This window comes from Balaenoptera physalus (assembly GCF_965194825.1).
Source record: "Balaenoptera physalus genome assembly, chromosome: 8".
Classification (NCBI taxonomy): Eukaryota; Metazoa; Chordata; class Mammalia; order Artiodactyla; family Balaenopteridae; genus Balaenoptera; species Balaenoptera physalus.
The window spans coordinates 70,881,602-70,890,784 of NC_138887.1; positions in this window are offsets into that span (position 1 = coordinate 70,881,602).

Consider the following 9,183-nt stretch of genomic DNA (forward strand, 5'->3'; position numbering starts at 1 on the left):
CAGAGCAGAAATAAATGAATTAGAAACAAAGAAAACAATAGCAAAGATCAATAAAACTAAAGGCTGGTTCTTTGAGAAGATAAACAAAATTGATAAACCATTAGCCAGACTCATTAAGAAAAAGAGGGAGACGACTCAAATCAATAAAATCAGAAATGAAAAAGGAGAAGTTACAACAGACACCGCAGAAATACAAAACATCCTAAGAGACTACTACAAGCAACTGTATGCCAATAAAATGGACAACCTCGAAGAAACGGACAAATTTTTAGAAAGGTATAACCTTCCAAGACTGAACCAGGAAGAAATAGAAAATATGCACAGACCAATCACAAGTGATGAAATTGAAACTGTGACTACAAATCTTCCAAGAAACAAAAGTCCAGGACCAGATGGCTTCACAGGTGAATTCTATCAAACATTTATAGGAGAGCTAACACCCCTCCTCTCAAACTCTTCCAAAAAACTGCAGAGGAAGGAACACTCCCAAACTCATTCTATGAGGCCACCATCACCCTGATACCAAAACCAGACAAAGATACTACAAAAAAAGAAAATTACAGACCAATATCACTGATGAATATAGATGCAAAAATCCTCAACAAAATACTAGCAAACAGAATCCAACAACACATTAAAAGGATCATACACCATGATCAAGTGGGGTTTATCCCAGGGATGCAAGGATTCTTCAGTATATGCAGATCGATCAATGTGATACACCATATTAACAAACTGAAGGAGAAAAACCCTATGATCATCTCAATAGATGCAGAAAAAGCTTTTGACAAAATTCAACACCCATTTATGATAAAAACTCTCCAGAAATTGGGCATAGAGGGAACCTACCTCAACATAATAAAGGCCATATATGACAAACCCACAGCAAACATCATTCTCAATGGTGAAAAACTGAAAGCATTTCCTCTAAGCTCAGGAGCAAGACAAGGATGTCCACTCTCACCACTATTTTTCAACATGGTTTTGGAAGTCTTAGCCATGGCAATCAGAGACGAAAAAGATATAAAAAGAATACAAATTGCAAAAGAAGAAGTAAAACTGTCACTGTTTGCAGATGACATGATACTATACATAGAGAATCCTAAAGCCACCAGAAAGCTACTAGAGCTAATCAATGAATTTGGTAAAGTTGCAGGATACAAATTAATGCACAGAAATCTCTTGCATTCCTATACACTAATGATGAAAAATCTGAAAGAGAAATTAAGGAAACACTCCCATTTACCATTGCAACAAAAAGAATAACATACCTAGGAATAAACCTACCTAGGGAGACAAAAGACCTGTATGCAGAAAACTATAAGACACTGATGAAAGAAATTAAAGATGATACCAACAGATTACTATACTACCCAAAGCAATCTACAAATTCAATGCAATCTCTATCAAATTACCAGTGACATTTTTACAGAACTAGAACAAAAAATCTTAAAATTTGTATGGAGACACAAAAGACCCCGAATAGCCAAAGCAGTCTTGAGGGAAAAAAACGGAGCTGGAGGAATCAGACTCCCTGACTTCAGACTATACTACAAAGCTATAGTAATCAAGACCACATGGTACTGGCACAAAAACAGAAATATAGATCAATGGAACAAGATAGAAAGCCCAGAGATAAAATCACGCACCTATGGTCAACTAATCTATGACAAAGGAGGCAAGGATATACAATGGAGAAAAGACAGTCTCTTCAATAAGTGGTGCTGGGAAAACTGGACAGCTACATGTAAAAGAATGAAATTAGAACACTCCCTAACACCATACATAAAAATAAACTCAAAATGGATTAAAGACCTAAATGTAAGACCGGGCACTATAAAACTCTTAGAGGAAAACATAGGAAGAACACTCTTTGACATAAATCACAGCAAGATCTGTTTTGATCCACCTCCTAGAGTAATGGAAATAAAAACAAAAATAAACAAATGGGACCTAATGAAACTTCAAAGCTTTTGCACAGCAAAGGAAACCATAAACAAGGCGAAAAGACAACCCTCAGAATGGGAGAAAATATTTGCAAAGGAATCAACGGACAAAGGATTAATCTCCAAAATATATAAACAGCTCATGCAGCTCAATATTAAAAAAAAAACAACCCAATCCAAAAATGGAGAAGACCTAAATAGACATTTCTCCAAAGAAGACATACATACAGATGGCCAAGAAGCACATGAAAAGCTGCTCAACATCACTAATTATTAGAGAAATGCAAATCAAAACTACAGTGAGGTATCTCCTCACACCAGTTAGAATGGGCATCATCAGAAAATCTACAAACAAGAAATGCTGGAGAGGGTGTGGAGAAAAGGGAACCCTCTTGCACTGTTGGTGGGAATGTAAATTGATACAGCCACTGTGGAGAACAGTATGGAGGTTCCTTAAAAAACTAAAAATAGAATTACCATATGATCCAGCAATCCCACTACTGGGCATATACCCAGAGAAAACCATAATTCAAAAAGACACATGCACCCCAATGTTCACTGCAGCACTATTTATAATAGTCAAGTCATGGAAGCAACCTAAATGCCCATCGACAGATGAATGGGTAAAGAAGATGTGGTACATATATACAATGGAATATTACTCAGCCATAAAAAGGAACGAAACTGGGTCATTTGTTGAGACGTGGATGGATCTAGAGACCTTCATACAGAGTGAAGTAAGTTAGAAAGAGAAAAACAAATATCGTATATTAACGCATATATATGGAACTTAGAAAAATGGTACAGATGAACAGGTTTGCAGGGCAGAAACTGAGACACAGATGTAGAGAACAGACGTATGGACACCAAGCGGGAAAGCCGCGGGGGTGGGGGTGGTGGTGTGATGAATTGGGAGATTGGGATTGACATGTATACACTGATGTGTATAAAGTTGATGACTAATAAGAACCTGCTGTATAAATTAATAAATAAAATTTAAAAATTAAATTAAAAAAAGAGAGAAGAGCATTGGCACAAGAAGAGAAAGTAAAAGAATATTCTTCTTCAAAAGTAAAAAAAAAAAAAGAAAAAGGAGGAAGCCCCCAATTTCTCCTAATATTATCATTTTTTTTTAATTTGCCAAAAATGTTGGATAGATGTATATCTATAACTGATTCACTTTGCTGTACACCTGAAACTAACACAACATTGTAAATCAACTATACTCCAGTAAATTAAAAAATAATAAATAAATAAATAAATAAAATAGATAGCTAGTTCAAAGCAGCCACATAGCACAGGGAGATCAGCTCGGTGCTTTGTGACCACCTAGAGGGGTGGGATGGGGCGGGTGGGAGGGAAACGCAAGAGGGAGGAGATATGGGGATATAGGCATATGTATAGCTTATTCACTTTGTTATAAAGCAGAAACTAACACACCATTGTGTAAAACAATTGTACTCCAATAAAGATGTTTAAATAAGTAAATAAATAAAGCTACTGTGATAGGAAAAAAAAAAAAAAAAAGATTCTCCTTATTGATCAAATCTTATTTCCTCTGAGAAGCCTGGCAAATTCAAGATACCCTTTTCTGTCCTCATCGTACATGGTCCTCAACCACAATCTAGCAAGTCTTCTGTCTTATTGGTGCTGTTTATTTTTATACTCATTTCCCAGCAACTTGTAAGCAATTACCATGGGAACTTTTTGGTATTTGTATCTTTAGTGCCTCATTTTTAAAATGAGTCATTTAAAATAGCTGCAAGAATTTCTCCATAAGGTTAATTTTACTTTTTCAAAATGGTTGTGAAATTTCAATGCATTAAAATATTCATATCTGACTGATCAGGGTTTGGCCATTGTCTCTGAAGCTCTCTAAAATAGCAAGTCAAAATATAATGGTTGCACCTTCTCTGAAATCTTCAGTTCTACCCACGTAATAATTTCTTCCACCCGAATTTGGAAGGATACCAGGAATATATTCTGGGAGTGATTCAGTCGAACTTTTGCATTTATATAATACTACTCGTTGAACCAAGTACAGGAGCTCATTCCCAATTCACTGGATTAAAAATACTCTTTCTGAATAAGCTGCTTATAAGGTATACAACCTTTATTCCATATTTAAAGGTGCTTTCTTTTTATGTTCTTTAAGTCCTTGTTTCACTAGCCATAGTTATCTGTTCTTTGAGATATATGCTTGATAAGACTAAAATTTATTTTCTATATTTGCTTAGGTTATAAAAGTGTAAATTTGATTCCATTTTAATTATGTAGTTCACATTTCTGACCTGTTTTTAAAATACTAAGCCATTTTTAAGGACACTATTTTTAAAACAATGCATCAAATATAAAGCCTTGATTTATGAAGGAAGAAACAAATGTCTTAGTATTGAACATATTTACATTTTACCAAAATGCACACTAATGTAATGATCTCCTCCTCTCAGGGATCTCTCTGACTCAAGTTTCACCTTTCTCCTCCCTCTCTTCCCAGTTTATAGGCTACTTTGCCTTTGGAAAGCAAAAATATTAGAGTACTCGACAAGAAGGTGTATTTTACCACAGATAAAAACTTCACACCTTTTAACATTTTAATTCTTTGATTCTTCACTTTCTATCCTACACAGTGACAATTCTTGAACACATACCCTATTCCAGCCAAAATCTAAATGAATAAAGTGAAAAGAACATTGAAGCGAGATGACTGACCTTTGTTACGTACTCTCATTATGTGCCCTTGAACAAATGATTTATTCCTTTGGGGGTCTCTCCTAATCTACATCGTAGAATCTACAAGCATCATAAAAGAAGCCCATGAGCCCTTGAACTTACCAAAAACGTGGCCAAAAGGAAAGACTATGTTAACGCATAGTCAGGCAGTCAGAGGGTAGGATTAGGTATTTTTTATTAAAATTGTGAAGCCTAATGTCTGAATGGATGACTAATCTACCCTATTGGAGAGTATTTGTAAGGAAATACCAACACTTTCCTTTAAAAAAAAACTATCTTGGTTGCATCCATTTCAGTGAAAAGATGGATGGGAAACTGAAAAGCCAGGAACTGATATACGAGATCATGACATCTAAATATCAAGTTTGGTAGCACTGTGTCAGAAGAAACAGTGAAGAGGGGGACATTTTTCTATAAGGCTGATGAGAAGCCACTGAAGATTTTAAGCACAGCATTATCAGATTGGTTTGGTTGCCGAGTGGAGAATGGGCTGGCAGGGAACACGTTGGTGCAGATAGGTTCCTTAGTAAGTTGTCATAAGTCTTCTGGCAGAAGATGATAATAGCTTGAACTAGATTAACGGCGGTAGAAATAGATCTAGGGGACCAATTTGAGACATAATCAGGAGGTAAAGGAAAATGGGTTATGAGAGAGAGAGAAAAGTGTCGAATATATTAGTTTTCTAGCTTTTTCAACAAGATGGTACCATTCCTGAGGTAGAAAATATACAAGGAGTATGGAGTTTGTAGGAAAATATTGTCCTTTTAATTACTGACATATTATAGCTACATCAGATTGGAACAATCTTTGTTTGATATTTCCATTATCAGTATCTTTGAATGAGCTTTAGAGCATACGCATTATATTAAATCTCATACTTTGTTGAAATGGCTAAGTACTAATATATATTTTCCCATATAAGTAAGTAACTTCTAGGAAAGAAAAGTGAAAGAAAACAGTTTGATCAATTTAAAAAAATAAGCTGAAGGAGAAATTATCCCAAACATTACCCTGAGTCTAATATTCACCACCACAGCTCCCCTGAATCTTACATCTGTATTCAGTGGAGCCAAAAATAAAATCAACAGCACTTATTAAGCTTAATTCCTTCCCTTGGTCAAATAAAAGTCATTCAAAACATTTAAGTCAATAATTATTGATTGAGTTCTATAGGTACAGTCATGCATTAGGAGCCAGGTAAGCCATAATCATATAAACGGTTCCATAGGGCCCCCTTCCAAATCCATTGGTACATCATTCATTCCATTTGCAATAAAAATTTAGGTGAAAATGTGTCCTTTGGCATTATACTGAAATGACTTGCCTCTTGCTTTTCTCATACATCGAATTTTATTCTCTCTCTCTGCATTTTGTCATTCAGCAAGTATGAACTGAAAAACTGTGTCAGGCACTTTGTCAGGCATGGGGGCTCAGGGGTGCAAATAAACATCATTTCTACCTTAGAGAGTATGCAGTCTCTGTCTCCCTCTACCCCAGACACATAAAAGAAAATGAAACAATTATGATAATTGTTATCATTGTGGATATACAAATTGCAATGGTTTCCTAACTTTACCTAGTTTAGAGGATTAGGGGAAGTCTCTGAGGGGAGAAAGACACAAGGATTTCTGAAAGTTAAATAGAGGTGAGCCAAATAAAAGGCAAGGAGTAGGAGGGGAGTGTTTCTGGCAGAGGAGATATATATATACATATATATATACATAAGTATATATATATGTATATATGTGTGTGTATATATATATAAACACACCCTAGCAGAGGGATGTTCTAAAACCTAAAGGCAAGAAGAGCCATACTGTGCTAGAAGAACAGAAAGAATTTCAATAAGACAGGACTTGAAATACAGAGGGAAATCATAAGAGATGAGACTGGATAGTAGTTAGGCCTGGGACCAGATTATGCAGACACTTAAAGTTACATAAGTACCATGACTTCTCAAGTGAAACAGGACACAGACGTGTTTTAATCAGAGAAGTGCCCTGACTAGACATGCATTGTAGAAGGACCATTTTGAACTGAGAGAAGAGACTGAGAGAAAACTAGGTAACTAGACAGGATAGGTACACTATTTAGGAGGCTATTACAGTAATCAGGGAAAGACATGATAGGAAGTCTGTGCAAAAATCATGGCAACAAGAATAGAAGAGATGGCAAAAATCAAGAGAGAGTTCAGATAACTTGGTGTTTGATTGAAAGCAGAAAGTGTGAAGAAGAGAAAAGGGTCAAGGACAGAACAATTGGCAGGCGGTGGTGCTGTGCCCTGAGACAACAATACTGGAAGAGCAGCAAGCTGGAGTTACACAGGGAGTGAGATGAAGTTTTCCATTTTGAACATGCTGAATTTGAAGTTTATGAGAAACATCAATGTTAAACTCTAAATAAGAGAAGTAGATATAGTGCCCTGAAGCTCAGAAGATGGGTCTGGCATAGAGATGGTGACTTGAAAATCACCCTAGATAATGATGGCCTTCAGGGGTAATGCTATCACCTGGCACAAGGATATGGGGTGGAAGGGAAGAGAGCCTACTTCAAAACCCCGAGGAATGCAAAGGGCAGAAGAACATGGACCCACAAAGAAGTCTAAGATGTCATCATTTAAATTGCCCAGAAGCAGACCAAAGAAGAGGGCAGTGTCATGGAAAAGAACATTTCCTAAAGGAGAAAGTACTCATCAGCATCAACTGCTGTCTCAAAGTCAAGTAAGAAAAGGACTAAAAAGTATATTTTATGACAAGGAGGTCTTTGGTGACTTGGAGTGAGTTACATAGTGTAGCAGAGGCAAAAGCAGGATGCAGCAGGCTGAAGAGTGAGTGTTGGGTGAGAAAATAGACCAAGTACACACAACATTTCTAAAAGCTTGGGTGCTGAGTCGTTAGTGAATTTGCAGGGTCAACTGGGGCATGTAAAATTCCCTTTTAAGACTCTAAAATTTTTATTGAAAGGAAGACCACTGGTTTATTCTGGTTTCAAGGAAGGAATCTGTCCTTTTATGTGGGATTAAATATCCAATCATGGCCCAAGGGGAAAAGAGCTCTACCCAGTTTCAAATGGCAAAGATATGGTCTTGTACCGTAAAGGTCCTCTAGTGACTGTGAAGTTCTGGAAAAGAAAGTTTGCTCAATAAACATCTGGGTTACATAAATAATTGCAATAATCTCTAGAAGAAACCTAGCTGCACAGAAAGTGACTTTATTTTTTTTTAAACTACTGCTAAAGTACTTTTTTTTTTTGCTAAAGTACTTTTTTATTTACTTATTTATTTTTATTTATTTTTGGCTGCGTTGGGTCTTCGTTATTGCATGCGGGCTTTCTCTAGATGCGGCGAGCAGGGGCTACTCTTCGTTTGTGGTGCGTGGGCTTCTCGTTGCAGTGGCGTCTCTTGTTGTGCAGCACGGGCTCTAGAGCGCAGGCTCAGTAGTTGTGGCTCACGGGCTTAGTTGCTCCGCGGCATGTGGGATCTTCGCGGACCAGGGCTCAAACCCGTATCCCCTGCGTTGGCAGGCAGATTCTTAACCACTGCACCACCAGGGAAGCCTAGAAAGTGACTTTAGAATATGTGTGTGCTCTGATGTTACAGCTCAAACTTTGGGTTATTCTATCGTATTTCTGAAACTGAGTCCCTCCTAAAATCGAATTCCCCTGTCGAGTTTATGATTAACCCCTATTCCCTTTCTTGTCCCACACCTGTTCCCCTCAAAATTGATGAGTATCAAAGAAAAGGGGGGACTGAAACCGAGCAGGACCCTAAGAGACCCTCCCAGGTACATATGCCTTTCTGTTTATAGAAAAAGGCTTTAGTCTCATAGACCTTCCCTGAGTTCCAAAGAGCAGATTCAAACAGTTAAGTGAGGGAATGCAGAAACAAAAGAAAAGCAAGCCCAACATAATCTTTTCATGATGTTAGCTTAAACCAATACCTTGATTTATGACCCCAAACTGTTAAGATAACGTCCTGTGGCTTCAACCAACTGGCCCCAAGAGGACTTAAAAATTGATAACACAGGAAGGGTCAACTGAGAACTGAAACTCCTGAACCATTACATAGGCCCTAAACTAATAATAAAATGCCTCATCTACTGTTTCTGCTCTCTCCTAGAGGAAAGTTAAAGAATCACCAGACCAGACTAGGACCATATAGAATAATCATGACCACTGGGGACAAAGGAAGTCATAAGGTTGCACCAAAAAGTCTGCAGCTGAGATCTTATCTGAAATCTGGGATCACAGAGACCACTCTTCCCCTTTTTCCTTTAAAAATCTTACACCCTGGGCAGCCAGCAAGATGTATTTGAGATGAGTCTAGGTCTCCCATCTTCCAGACTGGCACCTCCTTGACTAATAAACTTTGCTCCAATCTCAGACATTTCAGCTTGTTTGGCCTCACTGTGCGTTGGGCACATGAACTTGGGTTCAACAACAATTTCCATTGTCAAATTTTACAGTTGATTGCAGATTATGTGTTTTATCTACTTTATGGATCAAG